We start from the raw sequence: 21,474 nt of genomic DNA on the forward strand, positions 1-21,474 counted from the left end.
TATTGGTTGATTCTTTTCAGGTCCGTCCGAGTTTCCGGAAGGAAATTCTCGTCGTCGATTATACCAACCTCCAGCTCCTGTATTTATTTGTGAATAATGTACAGATTTAATTTAAAAGTTCGATTCATTTTAGATAGACCCTAACTAATATTACACACTTATATTATTACGTCCACTTTTATCCCGATACATTACTTCATTGGTTTCTTAAAAATTTTCATGTGATTAACTGACGAACGCAACTGTAAGTTTAAGTCAAGGCGGATAAAGAATGGTGGTCGCATTTCGTACCCTCTGGACGTCACACGGTATCGGGTACATCGGGTACATGGGCTGGCCGAGGCCGGGGGGGGGGGGGGGGCCGACTCAACCTCGGATTGCACGGCATAACCCGTACCCTCCTGACGTCACAACGCTTCAAGATGGCAGCCAAAATCGAAATGCGACCACCGGCACCATTCTTTATCCGCCTTGAGTTTAAGTGAGGTTATGTCGTCATGTTTATGTTAGAACCTGACCTAAGCGATAGATGTAATTCAGGTAAATTACGTTAACGAAATTACACCGAAATTGTGCCAAACTCTCCAAAGGAAGCAGCATTTACATCACAGAATGTATTCTCACTACTAAAGTCTAAAAATTACTGGAATATGAGCCTCGGCCTTCACATGCGACTGTCACTGAACTTCGACCAAAATTTATTCGCTCTATATCTTGCCATCAACCTATGTGCTTTGGAGTGATTATGTTTCTCTGAAGTGTATGTTATTTACATTAAGAACATGTTTCCTTCATGATTTATCTTGGAATCCTCCTATCTCTTCTACCGTTCTTGTTACGCGTGGCTTGCGAACCTGAGTATGTGAGGCACAATTCCATCTATTTTCGGAACAGTTCAATCATAGGTCAACTTAATGTCACATAATCAAAGGTCTTTGACTGTGAGCATTTGCTCAAATTGGTTTCTTCTGAGTCGCTTTGATTTTGCGTCAGGAGTTGTTAGAAACTTCATTTTGCCCAACAATGTATAACAAGGTCTTTAATGAAAGGTATGTACCCGTTTTATTCTCATAATTTCATAAGTTGATGATAAAAATACAATGAAGGCTTCATTTTCTTGCATAAATTGCTGTGTGAAATGGGTGCGTCCATCCCTCCTCTATTTAAAAGAGTAAGAGAATCTATCGCTCATCTGTTTAGAGGACTTCAGTATTAAGATACGTAGGTACGTGTTCCTGCCTAGTTCCATTAGAATAAGTGTGATCGTGTTAATCAAGGCTAAATACAATTAGACCCCATGGTATCAATGTAATCATAAATGCCTCTCCACTCTTACCAACTAGGTGCGGCATATCCTCCGATCAAGAGATAGAGATTGCCGTCTCAGTAGGTACGAGGGTGAGCCTACGAACCCAGGTATGGTGACCGTAAGTACCGCTTTGGCCTCTCACATTCAGATGAGCCTTTTTTTCTAATAAACTCATGCCAATACTTAGATCTCCAGACTTATTTACTGCATTAAGAACACATAAGATAATAAATTAAATAGGTCAAGTCAGTTGTCAATCTTTATACCAAGTGCAGGTACCAACATAATTTTTTGTCATTGGGTGGACAAAGGACACTAGCTGCAATGCAGCGATTCATAGATTCAATTGTTCCCAACCGATCCGTGATTAGGCGTCACTCCTTTGGATAAAGAGATCACGATATTTCCATTATTATTAATTAAAAACATCATTTAATTTGACAACAGTTCTGTGTGCGTTTCCCACTGTCTGAAGTTCAGTAAAAATAAGGACTCAATTGTGGTGGCCACATTCTTCATGATGCAGTTACTTCTCAACCAATGAACACCTGCAGATTCGTTTCAGAATCAGCATTGGTGCGCTCTCTCGCGGCTAACGCCGAAACCCTAGTTTTCACTTTCACTTTTCTCCACCAGTAGCGCTGTGTGAACCCGACGGCACTTATCATCATTGTGGCTTATGGAGAAATCAAGAACTACTTGTGTTTTTTCGACATTTTTAATTCAATCATCATTAATTTTTGCAAATTTTGCTGCAAACGGGTAGTTAAAGCCATAGTGAATCCATTAATGTATCATTCTCTTGAATAATATTCCAAAAAGGAAGTAAATTGAGACTTAAACCAAGTGTGAACCGACAACCATTTCTTATCACGGCGGCTTACGGGAAAAGCAACGACTGCTTGTGTTTTTTCGACATTTTTTAAGTCAATCGATATTAATTTGTGTAAATTTTGCTATAAATAGATGGTCAAAGCCATAATAAATTCATTCATGTATGTTACTCCTGGATTTTATTCATACAGGGATTTAATTTCTGACTTATACAAAGTGTGAACCAAACCGGCATTCTAACATGGTGGCTAAGGAGAAATCAACAACACTGCTTGTGTTTTTTCGACGCTTCGGTTTTGCTAGTTCTTCGTACAGCCAGACCTTTAGGTACTTATTCACCCAAAAACGACCTGATATAAACTACAAAAACCCTCAAAAATATTTTTCGGGCAAAAAATCCGGTCGAGGAAATTGACGTGTCACTTCCTTTTAATCAAGTATAAGATAGGCAAAAACCTTTGATGAATTCCCAAGGTCCACTAAGACTAATAATCATCAAAAAATTCCAAAAAAAAATAAATCCCTTGCCAAAAATAAATAAAAAACCGATTTTGAGATAAATCCCTCGAATGTACTTGAAATCACAAAATCGGTCGAGGATGTCAACTGAAATTTTTCCCCTTTTAATTATGAGCTCCGCAACAAGCGTGACTCGCTTGTACCTTTTCATACACGAGCCGCACGAATTCATCTCTTCTTCTCTCCTCTCCTTCCGTCCATGGACAGAGGTCCAAAATTTTCGGATTTACTGACGCGACCGGCTGCGGCTCGGTGCGTAAACATGGGTGGATTATACTAAGATTACACATAAGTCAGAGAGAAACACGTACAACCTATCGACTTAAGTGGGGCTCATTCCGTGAAGGGACTCAACTCCTCCACTATAGCAATTCCACTAATAATTTTGCGATTCAGAAATCCCCTCACTTGTCCGGACCTAACGTGTCTGTCGAAATGTCATCCAATGGTACAGATGTATTTTATACTTAACTGATAGAGTATAAGAACAATTATTACTTACAACCTACCTACCGTCCAAAGCAAATGGTAAGCTCCCTTAAAAAAAAATCCATGTTTCAGATGAATCATGTTTCGAAAAAGTCTAACACGTGGTTATGGAAAAATTGGGGCGACTGGTGAAATTGCAACCGACTTGAAGCCGACATCAGGGATTTGGACCTCTGTCCATGGACGGAAGGAGAGGAGAGAAGAAGAGATGAATTCGTGCGGCTCGTGTATGAAAAGGTACAAGCGAGTCACGCTTGTTGCGGAGCTCATAATTAAAAGGGGAAAAAATTTCAGTTGACATCCTCGACCGATTTTGTGATTTCAAGTACATTCGAGGGATTTATCTCAAAATCGGTTTTTTATTTATTTTTGGCAAGGGATTTATTTTTTTGTGGAATTTTTTGATGATTATTAGTCTTAGTGGACCTTGGGAATTCATCAAAGGTTTTTGCCTATCTTATACTTGATTAAAAGGAAGTGACACGTCAATTTCCTCGACCGGATTTTTTGCCCGAAAAATGTTTTTGAGGGTTTTTGTAGTTTTTATTAAACGAGATAATTACGCATATCGACGGTGAAACTACCAAACCACGTATCTCGGTTTGCGACGTCGCAGACTTCCTGTCATACTTTATTTTTTAAATGAAAAACTACCTAACATCCAGTCTTGAAAATTTCTGTGATTTTTCCTCTTTGTGCAGAGAAAATTCCGTGAAAATTTCAAGGGATGATATTGATTTGGTCTACTTCAAAAAAATAAAATGTGAGCGTAGATTTTTAAACACCGCAAACGAGATACGTGGTTTGGTAGTTTCACCGTCGATATGTGCCTAAAAAAGCGAAAAGTATCCACTTTGACCATTTTCACGATCTATACAAGCTATCAAGAGTGGCGGTAGCCACCCCCGGTCGAGGAAAATGACGTCCTACTAAAGTCCCGATTACAAACGGGTGGCCGACACTCTTAGTCACAGGCAACTCCCTTAACTTGAAAATTGATTCGGTTGGAACTCGACTGGAGCCCAAACGACGGCACGGATTCCTACGATCTTGGTGTCTACGGACGCATCTCAATTAGGACTACAAAGTGGAAAAGTTTCATTAAGATCCATTGAGTTTTCAAAAAGTTATAAGCACTTAATGACCCAAAACAAGGAAAATTTTACTTTTTACTTTGCCGGGAAATTTGAATTTCAAGAATCCAGGGTCCTGAGAAAGTCACTCAAACTCCGCGATAACGGTAAACCTTAGACCTATAAAAGTGGGTACCTAAAGAATCGTCATGTTACCGTGTCCATGGGTTTTTACAGTTTTGTAACATTCCTAGTGATCTTAAAGAGAAATTACGGAAAATACGACTAAACTGCCCGTCATGACCATCTTTAACAACAGATTTCTCGCTTACCCGGCCGCAGATCGTAATGGAGCCTATATAAAGGGCACTTCGTGAAGATGTGAGGATTTCATTTTGCCACATAAAAAAGCGCTTTATCTCACGGATAATCCAGCATCCGCTTACATCCTTCAAAATTTTAGCTATAATTTTTGAATTTAGAAAAAAACCAGTAATATAATGGTTCAACGCCATTGGTTCATTCTGTTCAGGTTCGTCCGAGTTTCGGGAACGAAATTCCTGTCGTCGTTATCAACCTCCATCTACTGTATTTATTTGTGAATAATGAACATATTTAATTTAAAAGTTCAATTCATTTTAGATCCTAACTAATATTACACTTATATTATTACGCCCACTTTTATCCCGATACACTATTTCATTGGTTTCTTAAAAATCTCAAGTGATTTCTGGTCGGTCGTTACCAACCTCTTTAACTAGTTGTGAATAGATTTACCTAATTTGGATAAGAGTTTAATTCTTTGTAGATGCTAACTACTATATGTACGTACTCTTATTATTACGTCTCACGTGTTCTACTGGAGCCCGATATACCTTAATTTCTCTTAAAATGTTCAAGTGATATCTTTATTTTTATGATATGTGACAAAATTTTAAGTGAGGTTATGTCGTTATGTTTATGTCAGTACCTGAACGAAACCGAAGCGATAGACGTAATTCGGTAAATTACGTCAAAGAAATTACACCGACATTGTGCCAAACTCTCCAAAGGAAGCAGCATTTACATCACAGAATGTATTCTCACTACTAAAGTCTAAAAATTACTGGAATATGAGCCTCGGTCTTCACATGCGACTGTCACTGAACTTCGACCAAAATTTATTCGCTCTATATCTTGCCATCAACCTATGTGCTCTGGAGTGATTATGCTTCTCTGAAGTGTATGTTATTTACATTAAGAACATGTTTCCTTCATGATTTATATTGGAATCCTCCTTTCTCTTCTATGTTCTTGTTACGCGAGGGCTTGCGTACCTGAGTATGTGAGGCACAATTCCATCCCTTTTCGGAACAGTTCAATCATAGGTCAACTGAATGTCACATAATCAAAGGTCTTTGACTGTGAGCATTTGCTCAAATTGGTTTCTTCTGAGTCTCTTTGATTTTGCGTCAGGAGTTGTTAGAAACATCATTTTGCCCAACTTTAGTAACAAGGTCTTTAATGAAAGGTATGTACTCGTATTATTCTCATAATTTCATAAGTTGATGATGAAAACACAATGAAGGCTTCATTTCTTGCATCGATTACCGTGTGAAATGGGTGCGTCCATTCTTCCTCTGTACAAAAGCGTAACAGAATAAATTGCTTATCTGTTAAGAGGACTACAGTAGTAACAAACGTTGGTGCCAGTTCCTATCTAGTTCCATTGGAATAAGTGCGATTGTGTCAATCAAGGCTGAATACAATATTAACAATTATCTTTTTATCCAGCCAGAAGTATGTCTTCATGATCCTTACTTTGTCTATGAGCCTTGCCTGATCGCATCAGCCCAGTAAGTGAGAGGATATACCCACCTAAATCGGAATGGAAAGCTTTGTTTAAATCGCCGCCCCTCTTTCTTGCTGCTTATGTGAGGGGATAATCTCCACCCTGTTTAATGGATATTTAATCTCAGTTCTCTGTTTTAAATGAGGACCAGTTTGCTAGAGGGAGGAGGGAGCCTCTGTGTCATTCACGTATTGAGTGTTTGTTTACATCAAGTCATAAGGTTATGTTTGCACCCACTTATTGCTATTTATACTTATTGCTAGATGTGTTACTGAAGTATTATTCCATTTTGACCTAGCGAGTGCTTTCTAAGCTCAGCTCCCAGCATGTAATTACTCCAGTGAAACAGTGCACGTAAAAATCAGGTGTTCGGAGTTCAGTACTGACCTACCTAGTTTCTACACCGCTAATCGTCCAAGGCTGAATGTGATTAGATCAATTGGTATCATTTATGAGAAGAAATGGAAAGCTCGCATATCACCTTCCATATATTAACTAAATGCTCTTATCAAGAGATTGCCGTTTCGGTTGATGTCTGTCAGTGAACCTTAAAAACTCAAGGAAACTAAGAGGTAAATTTTGCAATATTTCATCCATAAAATGCCTGTATTATGACCAAATACTTTCTTCGTGGCTATTGCATTTTTTAAAATAACTTAAGGCACTACCTATGTGGGCAAGTATATGATTTGACAAATTTTATGGTGAAACGATATTATTCGAAATTAATCCAAGAGAAAGACAAGCTATTTCATTGCATGCGCAGGTATTTTTTTGCAATGGCCGATACTTAATAAGGTCAGTGAGAAATTCTCTTAATAGGTATTCATTGTCAGAACCTGCAGCCTGATTGTCGAAATTGTGTGTTTCTCGGGTAGACATAGATGACATAGGTCAAAAGGTGGAGCGTCATTGGTCGGCGCTATGTCTTGTTGCTGTTTTGTCGTGCCTCTGATGGGTGGAACCCTAGACAAGCTAAAGGCATCTCTTAAGTTTCTGACAGTATGTTGTCCATTCCACCAGACAAAGGCACGATAAAGCAGCGATAAGACATATTTGATCAATAACGCTCCACCTTTTAACCAATGTCATCTGTGTCTACCTTTCAAACACAAACTTTCAACAATCAGGCTGCTGGCACCCTCAAGTCACGAAGATCATCTTATGCGATAAGTATGCCTGTTGCCAAATTTTCAATGAGAAATTAAGTATTCAGGGGAAATGAAAATATTTCTCATTTCATTGCAATCATCGACAATTTTTCTTTTACAATGCTCCTTAGAGTATGGTGTACCTAGAGTCTGTAGGAACAAAGTTTGGATGTTTGGATGCTCTAAAGAATAATAATCCCAAAAGTCATGAAAATACCTAGCTGGTTTAAAGTCATGCCACACCAAATAGACTCATTTTGGTAAAATTTGTGCTCTACTACTTCATTCACTGGTTGTCTCATGAATAATTCATCATTCCATACAGAGTACCTATGATTTATAAGGCAACGCTCTCATGAATTTCCATTATCATCTGATAGGTTGCTGAGTGATGAAATTCAGTATCGAAAAACTTGCTGCTAGCATTAATACAAACATAGGTGCGCTTAAGAGGGATGATGTGCGTAGTTGAAACAAATGAGCAAAATTATTTTATCACTTGGAATAAGCTTACAGTGTAATGCCTATGACAATAAGTTATACTCTTTTTCCATTAATTTTCTCACGCAGGTAAATGACAACTCGATAGCTATTTAACCCCTCCCCCTCCCCTGTCACCCTATTCCTGTGAGTCTTTCCAATAGGTACTGATACATTTGACTACCTTAGGTAGCCCCACTACTTTCAACTACCTATTTCCAGACTGATCACAAAGTCAGTGGGTGCTATTAAAATTTCCGCTGAATGTGTTAGTGCTTTAGCAGTTGTTGTTTACTTTCCATTCATTCAGGATTTTCAAATAGCCAATAGTACCTATTTAATATTTTATGGCCACACCTTTCTCCATTCAAAAACGAGCTGATATAAACTACAAAAACCCTCAAAAACATTTTCGGGCAAAAAATCCGGTCGAGGAAATTGACGTGTTACATCTTATTAACCAAAAACATTCCCTTTCACCCCTCCAAGAAGGTTGATAAAACTAAGTAAGTAACTATGAGATGGCAAAAAGCTCTCTTAAATTCTCAGGGTCCATCAAGGCCACATATGTCCAAAAACTTACTCTATATGGTTTAAAAAAAAGAAACAAAAAATAATCCCTTAACAATAAGAAAATTTAAAAAAAAAAACAAAAACAAAAACCGATTATGTGGTTCACAGATATGTACATAAATCCTTCGAATGAACTTGAAATCACAAAATCGGTCGAGAAAATTTAAATGAATTTTCTCCTTCAATTATGAGTTCCGCAACAAGCACGACTCGCTTGAAGCTTTCCATACACGAGCCGCAAGAAACTAATTTCTTCTTTCTTACCTACTGATTGTGAGGAGAGCGGGAGCATTTACTTTTTCCTTCATTTATACAGGATGCAACAAGCATGACTCTTGCGTTTGCAGAAACCCTTTCATTAAGGAGATCGCGAAAGCCTTTACCGCGTTCATTTCCAAAAGGGATTACTCCAGAATTTCATGCATTTTAATAATTTAAACGATTCATCTGTTCTTCTCTTCTCTCCTTCTGTCCATTGACAGAGATACACAATTTTTCCGACTCACTGACGCGACCGGCTCGATGCGTAAACAAATGTGGATTACCTCTAAGGTATAAAAAAAAAAAAAAAAAAAATCAGAATAACACTTACATCACAGCATGGGTGTGAGTTTTCTTATATCGAAACTTAATTCAATTTTTTTAAGTAACTCCTCTTGTCAAATGGGACCCATTTCGTGAAAATGAAAAAAAGGAAAAGTAAACGAAAACTTTTAGCCTTCTCACCATCCAAATCATATGGTAAGCTTACAGTAAAAGCAACCATGATTTAGATGCAGCGAAGTTAATAGAAAGAGTCTGAAATGTACCTATGTGGTAAAATGGGTCCACTAGTAAAACTGAAGCTGGCGTCAGGGATAAAAAGGCACCGTTTCACTGAGAGCATCGAGCCGGTCGCGTCAGTGAGTCGGAAAAATTGTGTATCTCTGTCAATGGACAGAAGGAGAGAAGAGAAGAACAGATGAATCGTTTAAATTATTAAAATGCATGAAATTCTGGAGTAATCCCTTTTGGAAATGAACGCGGTAAAGGCTTTCGCGATCTCCTTAATGAAAGGGTTTCTGCAAACGCAAGAGTCATGCTTGTTGCATCCTGTATAAATGAAGGAAAAAGTAAATGCTCCCGCTCTCCTCACAATCAGTAGGTAAGAAAGAAGAAATAGTTTCTTGCGGCTCGTGTATGGAAAGCTTCAAGCGAGTCGTGCTTGTTGCGGAACTCATAATTGAAGGAGAAAATTCATTTAAATTTTCTCGACCGATTTTGTGATTTCAAGTTCATTCGAAGGATTTATGTACATATCTGTGAACCACATAATCGGTTTTTGTTTTTGTTTTTTTTTTTAAATTTTCTTATTGTTAAGGGATTATTTTTTGTTTCTTTTTTTTAAACCATATAGAGTAAGTTTTTGGACATATGTGGCCTTGATGGACCCTGAGAATTTAAGAGAGCTTTTTGCCATCTCATAGTTAGGTACTTACTTAGTTTTATCAACCTTCTTGGAGGGGTGAAAGGGAATGTTTTTGGTTAATAAGATGTAACACGTCAATTTCCTCGACCGGATTTTTTGCCCGAAAATGTTTTTGAGGGTTTTTGTAGTTTTAGAGAATACGAGGCATCAGAGCCCTATATAATGTATATCAAAAGAATTGTCTAGTTCCCGTGTAGTGTGCATTTTAGTTTCATTAATTTCCAAGGCATCCTAAGAAAAAAATTGCGTCTTAACTGCTTTTCGGGTACAATGGGCGACCCGACCTGCCGACGCTTATCATTGAATTTCTCGCTTACACTATTCTGGAGTAAAGTTATGGTTATTTCCAGGAATCATCTTGAAGATATGAGGATTCTAAAAATTATACATAAGTTGGGGTTTACTTTTACCGTTTAGGCTGTATCTTGGACAGCATCCCGAAAATCATGAAACCCGACTTCACTAACACATACACACGGTAGAGTAACAGTGTTAGTGCTCTCTGCAGTCATCAACTCACGAGCGGAAGGTTTTTGCGTTTGGCCCAGATATTCCAGACCAAATTTTCATCAAAAACCAAAGTCTGTCATCGGTGTCAAACTCGCTCCTAATGTAAACAAACGAACGGCGACATAGTCCGGACATAAACAAAGCGTACCCAGCGGACTTCCTCGAGATGTTCCAGACTTAATTTCTGATTGAGCGTTTTTGCAGGCAAAGACCCCCTACGAATGAGCAGGCGATCACAGAGCGGGAGTAGCTGGTGGAGCGTGCATGAAGCTCGCTCGGACTCCATGATTATACTCTGTTGCTCTCTCCTCTCCTCTACTCTTTGCACATCACATAATGGCGCCAAGCACAAATTTCACTCTCGGAGAAAAATTAAACTGCTCAGCTCAGGGAATTGACCTTTTTGATCGGGATTAAATTTCTAAAAGAGTTCAAACCAAGTACTAACCAGGGCAATTCTCAAAATTCTTTGGCAAGACATTTTTCTGATATAATTTAAGGATTACCTAAGGAGGGAAAATCTTTAGCATATCTGGAGAAATCACAAGCTTGTGTGGGGGCCCCGCAGCGTTCTGAGGCATCCCTAGTAGCAGAACAAATTTTTGTTTTTCTAAAAAAAGTATAAAAAAAATATATCTGTTATCTAAATGATTTTTTTATATAAAAAATGTGTAACGCTTACTTATATAAAAAAAAATCAAAGTTCAGACCTGACCGTAATATATGAAAAATGATAAAAGCTAGATAAGGAAATTTTTATTTATACACACATTTTTTATTTTTTTATATAACGCATGCATACGAAAGTGTTAAAAGTGAACATTTTTATGTAACGATTATATAAAAAAATAGGTCATCATTTTCGTGAGCTTTAAGCGAATTAGAGGAATTTTTAGTATGTTCGCGAAAAGCTCACGAAAATTATTACATTTTTTTATATAATGGTTACATAAAAATGTTCACTTTTAACACTTTTGTATGCATGCATTGTATAAAAAAAATTAACTTTCGTACATAATATTTATCTTTTCCTTCTGTGGTTTTGCTACTAGGGATTGAAATCAAATTCTAAACGTACCTACTTACATTTTGAATTTTGATGGAAAATAAGGGGGGGAGGGGCTTCATTTATATCTGAGCCATGGGGATGCCAGATGATGAGGAATGAGTTTGAGGATTTTTGCGCTCAGCAGAGATGTTTTCAGGAGCATTGGGGGAACTAGTTAGGAGGAGGGGGGAGAAATATTACCCTCTCCTGACTTCAAGAAATATGAGGGCTTTTGCTAAGTTAGCTGTGTTGCTAGACTTTCATTGTGGAATTTGTAATTCTACCAAAAATATTTCCATGTGAAGATGAACCATCAAGCTAAAAATTTAACTCAGCATTCGCACAAATTTATAAATTTTTTTTGTGGCACAATGGTACAACTTCTGGGAAACATCCTGTTAAAGGTAACGAGGCACTTAGCATATTTCTTGAAAAATTTGCTAAAAAAATATCTTTTGCACATTTCTGCTTTTGATAACTTATACCTACAAAAGTACATAACGATCCAAAAAGTGGTGAATTTTACCAGTCAGGCATCAAGGGGTGAAATATGGGAGCATAAATATAGCATTAGGTACCTAAGATGACATTTGAATCAGTGAGTTCGAAAATACACCAACTCGGAAAAAAAAATTTTCAGGAAACACCTAAAACTTCGCAGCAGGCGAAGAAGTTAGTTTAAGAAAAACTTTTTTGGTGCCAAAGGACGCAAGAAGTACTCTAGAGACTTTAACGCACCAAGTTTCAGATACTGATTTTTCATAGTCTGCCCTGAAAAATTTATATTTTTTGACCTGAATAACGCTTGAATATTTATATAACTTGTTGGCACAAGGTATACTGAACCGAAAAAATAAAACCGCATCGGATATAGTCGCCCGTTTCCCTTGATCGGCCAAAAATTGGTATTTCCAATGAAATTCTTCGATTCTTCCCTTTTCCCGTCGCCGTTTCGAGCACTTCCGATTGCAATTTCGAAATATCCTTTTGCGTGCAGATGCTTCTACTTATCCATAAGTGTTACTAAACCGTAAAAAAGTGAAAATCGAAAAAAACCCGTGTTGGAGTGTTTCCGAACTCACTGATTCATTTTACATTATTGGAAACATGATTATGTGGATGGATGAGGTGGGGAGACGGCAGACGATAGGATGGGTTAGAGTAGGTATTGGTTAGAGGGTGCTCGAACTGCTCTGAGTTCCCGTCGCGCCACGCAGCCATCTTGCCTTGCCTGCTCATTCCGAGGGGGTCTTTGCCTGCAAAAAGTAAACATCCTTAAGTTCTCAGCGTTAGCGTTTCTTCACCTCGACAAAAGAACTTTCGTCCGCGTCTAACATTTATCCCTTTCGTAAAATCAAATATCAGTTACCCCGTTGATCTGTTATTGGTGATTTCAAGTGAAATTGCGGCGAGATACTCCAGACTCCTAATGTAAACAAAGCGGCCTGTACCTGGTCGAGATGTTCCGGACTCATTTCTTCATTTACGTTTCTTCATCTCGACCAAAGAAGTTTCTCGCGCATTCAAAGTAACATTTTCCGGTTCCATTGTTAGAGAAGAAACAAGTCATTTTGTTGTAAGTTAGGATAATATTTGTGTTGATTAAGTGGCTTGAGCATTGGACTACCTGGCTGCGCCTTGCATAGCTGCCTCTATATCAAGATGATTGGGAGAAAAGCTTACTGGTTGATGTGCGAATCTGAATCCTAAATCCCTAGGAACGGTAGTTGTGGAAACCAGACGGATGTACAATGCTAGGTACCTTGCTCCTCACTCACTTTCTCATGGATGTTCACTGGTCTCTCCAAGGTTCTGGTTTTGCGATGCGTTGAAGCCAATGCTTTAAGTTTAGCTATAACAACCAGGCTTCGGAGATACTAATTAACAATCCTAGCAGTCACCAAATTCTCCAGCAAACCCGCATAGTTGTCTATTAACAGCTGAAGAAGCAATGGAAACCGTATTTACCTATGACAACAAGATTTTTTCCGTTGGAACTCTGATAGTAAGTATGAGGGGGAACTATCACCTTTAAGGCACGTTTCTCCATGAATTTTCTTGTTTTTTGGCATCAAACTAAGTAGAACTCAAGGAAAATGAGGCAAAACTTTACAAGTTACCATGTAAGGTTCATCTGCTGAAAAAATAGAATAAAGTCTAAAATTCCTAATGAACATCACCAAGATGGTTCTGCCACCAGCAGTTCATTTTTTAAGGCACGGATCAAATACGGTTATCTATTATTCTCACGGTGCCCATCAAATTAGAGGTAAGAAACCTAGTCCTGTAATAATAATGGCATGGAATGACGGGCTCTAATTGGTGACTTGACCATCCCCAATAAGTTATCAAAAGAATTTACTTCTTAAAAGATCCTTTGCGAATAAAGCCAAGTAAATATGCAGATAAAAGTCCCGTGTGATATGTGAAGTGTACTTATTCAAAGTAATTTCAAAGGGAAGGGATGAAATGTTCAAAAGGTAACGTCCAAATTTGCAAAGTTGTAGAGGCGCTAGGCACAAATTGGACAAGGTGCCGCTAAGTAATGATTAAATGAATTTTTTATTGTTATTAATTACGGAAAAGAGGAAAAGAGAATCAGGCCGAATGCCAAAATTAGAAAAGTGTAGGGTGGTGTAGGAGCCGAACCTTCTTCGAGATTACGGGCGGCGAGCGGCAACCTGATTGGCTACGAAGATTGCCGAGCATGGCCGAAGGCCTACTCGCCGCTTGGTAGGTGTTGACGGCGGTTTGACAAACAGCAGTTTTTGGTGAAATGTGGTCCGGAATATCTGGGCCAATCTGTTCACTCCGAGCGGAACAACAAAACAAAACAAATCACGAATGGATGTTAGGCAATGTTAGGTTAGTTCCTATTTCATGGACATCAAGAACGATCGAGACAATATGAAATCATTTGGTTTCAATGATTTCAATCCATTTACGACTTCAACGATGTTTGTGACAATCATTATCATCGTGTTTTACAACCTGGAGCAGAAGTCTATCGCCTCATTGTGAAGTGAATTCTGAATATCCAATCTTAGAACTCAAAACCTCGCCATTCTATTCTCTCATTGTTCTCTCTTCATTTTTGGTTCAAATCAAGCGATTTAAAGTCGCTTCACTAAAATTATGTGATCTTGAATCCATTCAAGAGTATGAAGCTCACATTTTTCTGGCATTACAGCCTTTTTTCTCCTCAAATTCTACGGATATGAGTCCATTTCGCTCAAGGTTTTTCTGAGCGATACCAAGTGTTTATACATTTAAGATAAGTGAGGTTTGTCTTTTGGTTCTTCTTTTAGCAGTTTTAAAGTAAATTAGGTATTACAGTACCTTCGTCCAGTTTTGTTTCCTTGTTTAATGTTTGTTGAGAGTCTTTCTACGTGAACACTCAAGGACATATATACTTACGCTCAGGTACCAATACCATTGTTTTTCTCTCACGTCAGGATGTACCTTTAAGCATGCTAATTTACCAAAGAAACTCCTCCAGTGATAAATAATTTTAAGCTTTATTACGAAGTGAAAACCTCTGTGTGGTGTCGCTAAATTTCTCAGATAAGTCTCAGTTTAGACACGTAGAAGAGACGTTCACTTTTGTCCGTTACGATCCCTGCTCTTATAGCTTCACATCTTACTTTGATCTCTGATTCATCGATTAATGGCACTTTTAGTTCCATTCATCATCAATCAGTTCAAAGGTATCTCAACGATGAATCATCAAACGTTATATCAAGGAAGAAATTTTCTGCTGAAAGCTACGACGGAATTGACATTGCAACTCAACTTACGAAAGCATGAACCAGGACATAAGAATCTGTCTCAAAGTGAACATTTTTTTCAACTCATCAGGCAGTTTAGCAGGTAAGAAATCTACAGTTGATTAATTAAGGATTACCAGATTACATGCACACTGGTTTTCCAACATTTACGGTAGATGGGGATATTTTTATTGATAATAATTAATGACGAAACGAATATATCAATACCATGGCCAAACTAGGAAACTACTTACCGCAATCCACAAAGTTCATCCTCAAAGACTTTCAGAGTCTTTTCATTTCTCTGCTGATAAATAATTCAACATAATTTCTGAATACTGCGTAATTAATGACTTCGATGCGCAGAAAATTCTTTTCTGGGATTTTAAGCGTAGTAGTCACTAACTTTTCCCTGATTTTGTAATGTCCTCTTTTGACATTAGGTGTCTCAGATAAAAATTCTTTTCACAAAAATTTCAAGTTTTTACTTGACTTAATTTTAAGTGTTTAGTCTCTTTAAACTGAAAAGTCCAATTTTTTTACCGGGAGAAGGAATTTCAATGCTCCGCAGCAAAACGACCTGACATATTTTCACAGTGAGGAGGGCTTAATTTCCTAACTTTTACAGAACCTGTCACCCTGTCTATCCCTCAGAAATTCAGTGAACCAGATGAGATTCAATGAGGGTCGTTGATAACTTTACCACTAAATTGATACCGCTTAAAGGATTTTGGAGGGAGCAATTTTACCTACTAACATTGTTGTCTAACAGGGTTTATTCATCAGAGCCCTGAATTGAGGAACCAAGAGAAAATAATTTGTTTTCATTTACTCCTCAAAGATGATACTGACCATGATGCAGGTCAGTACCTATGAGAACGATATAGATCCCATAAAATTTCAGTAAACCTTGTCGCTGGGGGAAAGATCTAATACATACTGAAGATAATCATCGAATAATGTACTCTCCTAAATAGACAAAAATTACAATGAAAATGTTCATTATTTGATGAAAAATAAAGTACAAAAATTTTCAGAGTCTCAGAGGACACCAAGAAAATCTTAAAATAATTTCCTTTCACAAACTAAAATAAAAATGACACTGAACATTTCTAGCAGGGCTTCTTGATAATCAGAGAACAAAAATTTTGAGAGCTTGACGCTTTTAATCCTTACAATTTTTAGATTGTAACACTAATGAGGTCTGGGAAGCTGTTGAATGCCCTGATTTCCAAACTTCTATTACTCAAGCAGCACACATTTCTTTGAATTTCAATTCCATGGTAAAATTATTTCTATTGCATTGTAGTGTTGAGAATGTTGCCTATTTACTCATTGAAGGAACAATTTTTAGAGCAATTAATTTGAAGTAAGTACCTACCGTAGTTGCGATTTATCATTGGATTTCTTCGTATTTCTTTTCTTTCTTCTTTTTCTTTTCTTGGGATTCTACAATCGTATTTCTTTTCAGGGATATCCACAGTTGAGTAGATTTTGATTTTTAAAACTCATCTCTTTTTAAAACTAAGAGAGGGTTGAAATAATTATCACTTACCATGTATAACTTTCTGCAAAATTTGCCTCAGTTGATGCTCTCACAAGTTCAGTTGTAAAGTTAATTCAGCCATAGCTTTCCAAAGAAAATTTCTTCTTTGATCTAACAATTAATGATTAATCGTCGAAATGGCTTTGAACTGATTAATTAAAAATGACACTCAAGGATGTAAAAAAATAAGACGGATCCGAGAAACTTTGCTACACAGCAAGGAGATATCCACTTCATAACTATAAGCATTAAATGGATTACATTTTGCAATTGGAGGCACTATTTCTGGTCCATTTTAGAAACAGAATACATGCTATTGGTTTCCCTATGCAGATATGTGCTTTTATGGGAGAGCCAGAGGTAATGGTTCCTTATTGCAAAATGTAATCCAATTCCTTCACAAGTGGGGGACTTCATTTGGTGAAATAATAGTTTTCTTGCAAAAATGAGATGATATAAACTCCAAAAAACCCAAAAACTTGGGTAAAGAGACTCCGGGCAAGTCATCATCTTCTTGCCAAAAACCTCCAAAAGCTCTTCTTTGTTCCCCTCTTCTGTGGAAAAAAAAAATATCACACTACGACAGTTTCCATTTCTGTCATAGAGTACCCCAAGAACGGACCAAAGAACGGAACTCTTAATCGTTTACACATTTACCGATTTAACAAAATCTCCAGGAGGTCACACACAGGCTGGCAGCCCCTCATCGGACCAAAACGCAACCGTACCATTTTTTCCTTGTAGGTATGTGCCTCCAAAGTACATGAAATGACTCCTTGAGAGGCGGGCAAGTTTGATTGAAATTCACGTTGTCTTCTGAAAATGAGCTAAAATTTTTACCGTGAAGAAGAAGAAAATCGAGTTATCATTTTCTTCCATACACGGTAGGTATGCCTATGAGAGGCACCAGGAACGCCTTCCAAAATTATTGATGCAACCCGCACGACTCCGAAGTCAGCGGAAACTTTCTTGAAGCGTCTCCTAAGATTTTCCCCACGCAATAATCCCCTTCAAAAATGATTTCGAGATATATTGCGATTTTATAGAGTACCTTTATAGACAGAGTATGGCCATTTCTGTTCTGGTTTTTCATTGGTCGCGAGCGAATAGGCTGACACGATGCTCTTAGGGCCGAAAATAAACAAACAAGATGGCTGTTATCAGCAAGCAAGATTGAGGGTATGCACATCTTACATCCTCCTGTGATAAAGGTGATAGGCGATTTAACAATGTTTACGTGTTTTTTTCGTGTGTTATTCGTAGATATGCTAGTTTAAATTGTTACTGCCGTATAATTGAAATTTTTGTCAAATTTAGCTTCTTATCGATGTTACGGTTAGTCGCCATCTTGTTTGTTTATATACGGCCCTAAGAGCATCATGAAGCCATGTCATGCTTTCCAAAAAATTTCGCCTCCGTCAATGCGGGAAATGAGAAGAGAAGACGAAAAATATAGTTTGAATATTTTTCTGACCAGACCAAAAGACTACTCACTCATCTGAGGAGCTTACGCGGTCATACAGGACGCGCCTGTTGCATCATTCATTTTTGAAGGGGATTATTGCGTGGGGAAAATCTTAGGAGACGCTTCAAGAAAGTTTCCGCTGACTTCGGAGTCGTGCGGGTTGCATCAATAATTTTGGAAGGCGTTCCTGGTGCCTCTCATAGGCATACCTACCGTGTATGGAAGAAAATGATAACTCGATTTTCTTCTTCTTCAAGGTAAAAATTTTAGCTCATTTTCAGAAGACACCGTGAATTTCAATCAAACTTGCCTGCCCCTCAAGGAGTCATTTCATGTACTTTGAAGGCACATACCTACAAGGAAAAAATGGTACGGTGTGCGTTTTGGTCCGATAAGGGCCTGTCTGTGACCTCCTGGAGATTTTTTTAAATAGGGGAAGACGGGGTAATAAGAGAGTGGGACAATAAGGTAGATTGGATTTTGCCGCTCTCTGGTGAGTGATAACAGAACTTTCGCCGTGGGGAACGAATCTTGGTCCATTGCCGCGTTTCGTATTTAATTCCGGGCCGAATCGGAAAAGTGGCTGGGACAGGACCAGCGTGTAAACTTAACCTCTTTTTGAACTGGGTTTCGAAGTTCGGGTACCTCGGCGCTTTAATCAACATAAAGTCAAGTAAACATTTTCATAAAAAATCGAACTATATATCATTTTGAAGCTTAGGATATGGGGCTTCTTCCTGATACTTGGTTTTTTAGATTAGTTTTTTTTTTACTGATTTATAATGTTCTACTCTTATTGGCCCCAAGCGGTGACCCCTGTGGCTAATAAGAGAGTGAGGTTATGTCAGGGAGGGGTACAATAGTAGAATGAACACTAAAACTGTTGGTGATTTTTTTTTTTCACATTAAATGACTCGAAACCGAAAAAAGAAGGGCCTGAGGGTGCCTTACACTAAAGAGAATTGGCAGGCACACAGGGGCAGGGGGATTGGGTTTTTTTTTTGGGGGGTATGGTTTTGACACAATTTCTAAAACTTGCATTTTGAATTCATTTCTTAAACTTAGCGATTTTCAAGTGTCAAAAGTTCATAACTCAAGAACTAATAGTCCGATCTCACTCAAATTTTGCAGGGCTATTAAGAGTAATGTAATGCTTGATCTTATATACTTTTCCGTGCTTACAATTAAGATTTCATAGGAGATACAGACCTGCTCTACTATTACCCCAGGGGGTACAATAAGAGAAAATTTTTTTTAAAAATATTTACATTTTTTTTTCCGCTAAAATAAAGCACGAAAAACATTGAAACTTTGAGGAACTGTTACTTACTGATAGGTGCATATGCCCTATTTTTTTCAAATTTGTAACTCAATTACAACTCTTCAAATAAGGGTGTCACTCTCTTATTACCCCATGGTCTCTCTTATTACCCCGTCTTCCCCTAGGTAAATGTGAGCCTAGACGACTAAGAGTTCCGTTCTTTGGTCAGCTTGGGGTACTCTATGACAGAAATGGAAACTGTCGTAGTGTGATATTTTCATTTTCCACAGAAGAGGGGATCAAAGAAGAGCTTTGGAGGTTTTTGGCAAGAGGATGGTGACTTGCCCGGAGTCTCTTTACCCAAGTTTTTGGGTTTTTTGGAGTTTTAATATTAACAGCAGATACAAAGTGAGAAGGCAGGCGCTGCGTCGCGTCGGGACGGACCAAATATTATTAAATTTTAACGGTCGAAATCCGAATTTTTTTATTTTAAATTAAGTATTTAAAAATAACATAATGAATGAAAATTTCTCCAGTAAGTAAGTGGACTGTGAAATTATGTACATCCATGAGGTCCATGTACATTTATGAGGAATTCCTCATAATTTACAAATCTGAGTGTTACGTCAAAAATTTTGAAATCGATGCAGCTTGAACACAAAATGGTGTGTTAAAATGGAAGAACATATGCCTATACATATGCGTATAGGGACCGCGAAGCGGGCCTGAGGGCGCGAGGTGCCCTCCCGGGGGTGGGGCCGCGTTGCGGTCAGGGGGCAGGGCCCCCTAGTATTTCCATACACCTATTGCGGAATACCGGAAAAGCTTAAATATCTGGGTCCAGACAACACATGTAATGGCACTTCCTTTCTTGGGGGCTCTTGATAGGAAAAAAGGATTCGGAAAAAAGTTCCCGCTGAAGAATTCAATTTTAATCGATACAAGTTATTCGGTGCAAGCCACTTATAATCATGATGAAGATATCATGATATTGATAGTGTTTGTTTTATTATTTTTTTTCCTCCTTAGCGATAAGCGCAAGGTTTAATTTCGCTCCACCAGGGACAAGCTGGGGCCGAATTTTGTTAGCTCTTTCACACAGAGTGCAACATCCATCCATGAGTCCAAACCGCACCACCGGCCAATCAGAAGCGCTAAGCCGGACTTATAAGCCTAAATATTTTTCTCTCATTTATTTATGGTTGATTTTTTCATGTTGTACTTTGATATTTCTCCCATCAAAATTCATACATGTATTTTCACTACCTATGTAGGTATCATTCATTATCTTCGGCATTCATTTATTCCCTAGAATTTTTCGCAACGTTTCTTTTCGTATTTTCTCTCCTTGTAAATGCATATCTCTTAATTTAGAGCGCTTCAAACATTCATTTCTCCAATCATATTGGAATTTAACCCATATTAACCTTGCCAATTTATGGAGGCCGTAACAATCTTCCGAGTTTTTTTTTCTTATTTGCGTGTGCGAGCGAGGGAGGGTAAGTGTGTGTGATGGGGTGTGCGGGTGTGTTGGTGCGTGTGTGTAAAAAAGGAGGGGGGTTTCGAGGCAAATGATACGTAATTATTTGTGGGAGTATCTTTACCACCCTTACGATCGCGTCACGAAGGGGTGGAGAGGTGTCAAAAAATCAGGAAACCTCGTTACGTAAGTATAATTTGTAGACAGCCCCCAAGTAGGCATAAACATGCAAACAAATTCTCATCCAGCTCATTTAAGTCTTACAATAAGAATACTTTTGGACTTTAAAAATTGCGTTAATGTAGGAGGGAAAATATCTAGGTCACCAATCACTTTTCAGTTTAGTGCTAGATTAAAAGAGAGTGTACTGGGATCTTAGCACCTATTTTTTCTTCCGGTTCGATCTTGAATGGACTTGAAACTTTCTAGCAAACTCTGTCCGTAGAGACGACACCACCATACCTACTCCCGAAAAGTAAAATATTAGAGGGTCAAATTCGGAATAAAATGCACGGGTTTACACAAAAGGTGCCCTTGCAACAGTAGGCAAGCTAGGGCTGTTCTATCGGTTGTCGATAAGCCACCGAAACAATCACATTGAGAAAAAGTTACGACGAGAGCGCTCTTATTACCGATAGCGATCTGAGTTTTCGGAGCCGACAAAAGTAAG

At 38.2% G+C, this 21,474-nt stretch overlaps 1 protein-coding gene and 1 long non-coding RNA gene across 6 annotated transcripts in view; one reads left to right on the forward strand and one right to left on the reverse strand.

The window, feature by feature from the left end:
* LOC109039932 (carboxypeptidase D) overlaps nucleotides 1-21,474 on the reverse strand; it is a 213,802-nt gene that overhangs the window by 171,369 nt on the left and 20,959 nt on the right. The gene's annotated exons all lie outside the window — the stretch shown is intronic.
* Nucleotides 5,536-21,474, forward strand: part of LOC140224737 (uncharacterized) — a 50,658-nt gene continuing 34,719 nt past the window's right edge. For both annotated transcript variants that reach the window (XR_011899991.1, XR_011899992.1), the window contains exon 1: nucleotides 5,536-6,627. This is a non-coding gene — a long non-coding RNA (uncharacterized lncRNA). The remainder of the gene's footprint in view (nucleotides 6,628-21,474) is intronic.

The sequence above is a fragment of the Bemisia tabaci genome, chromosome 1 (genome assembly GCF_918797505.1).
Source record: "Bemisia tabaci chromosome 1, PGI_BMITA_v3".
Taxonomy (NCBI): domain Eukaryota; kingdom Metazoa; phylum Arthropoda; class Insecta; order Hemiptera; family Aleyrodidae; genus Bemisia; species Bemisia tabaci.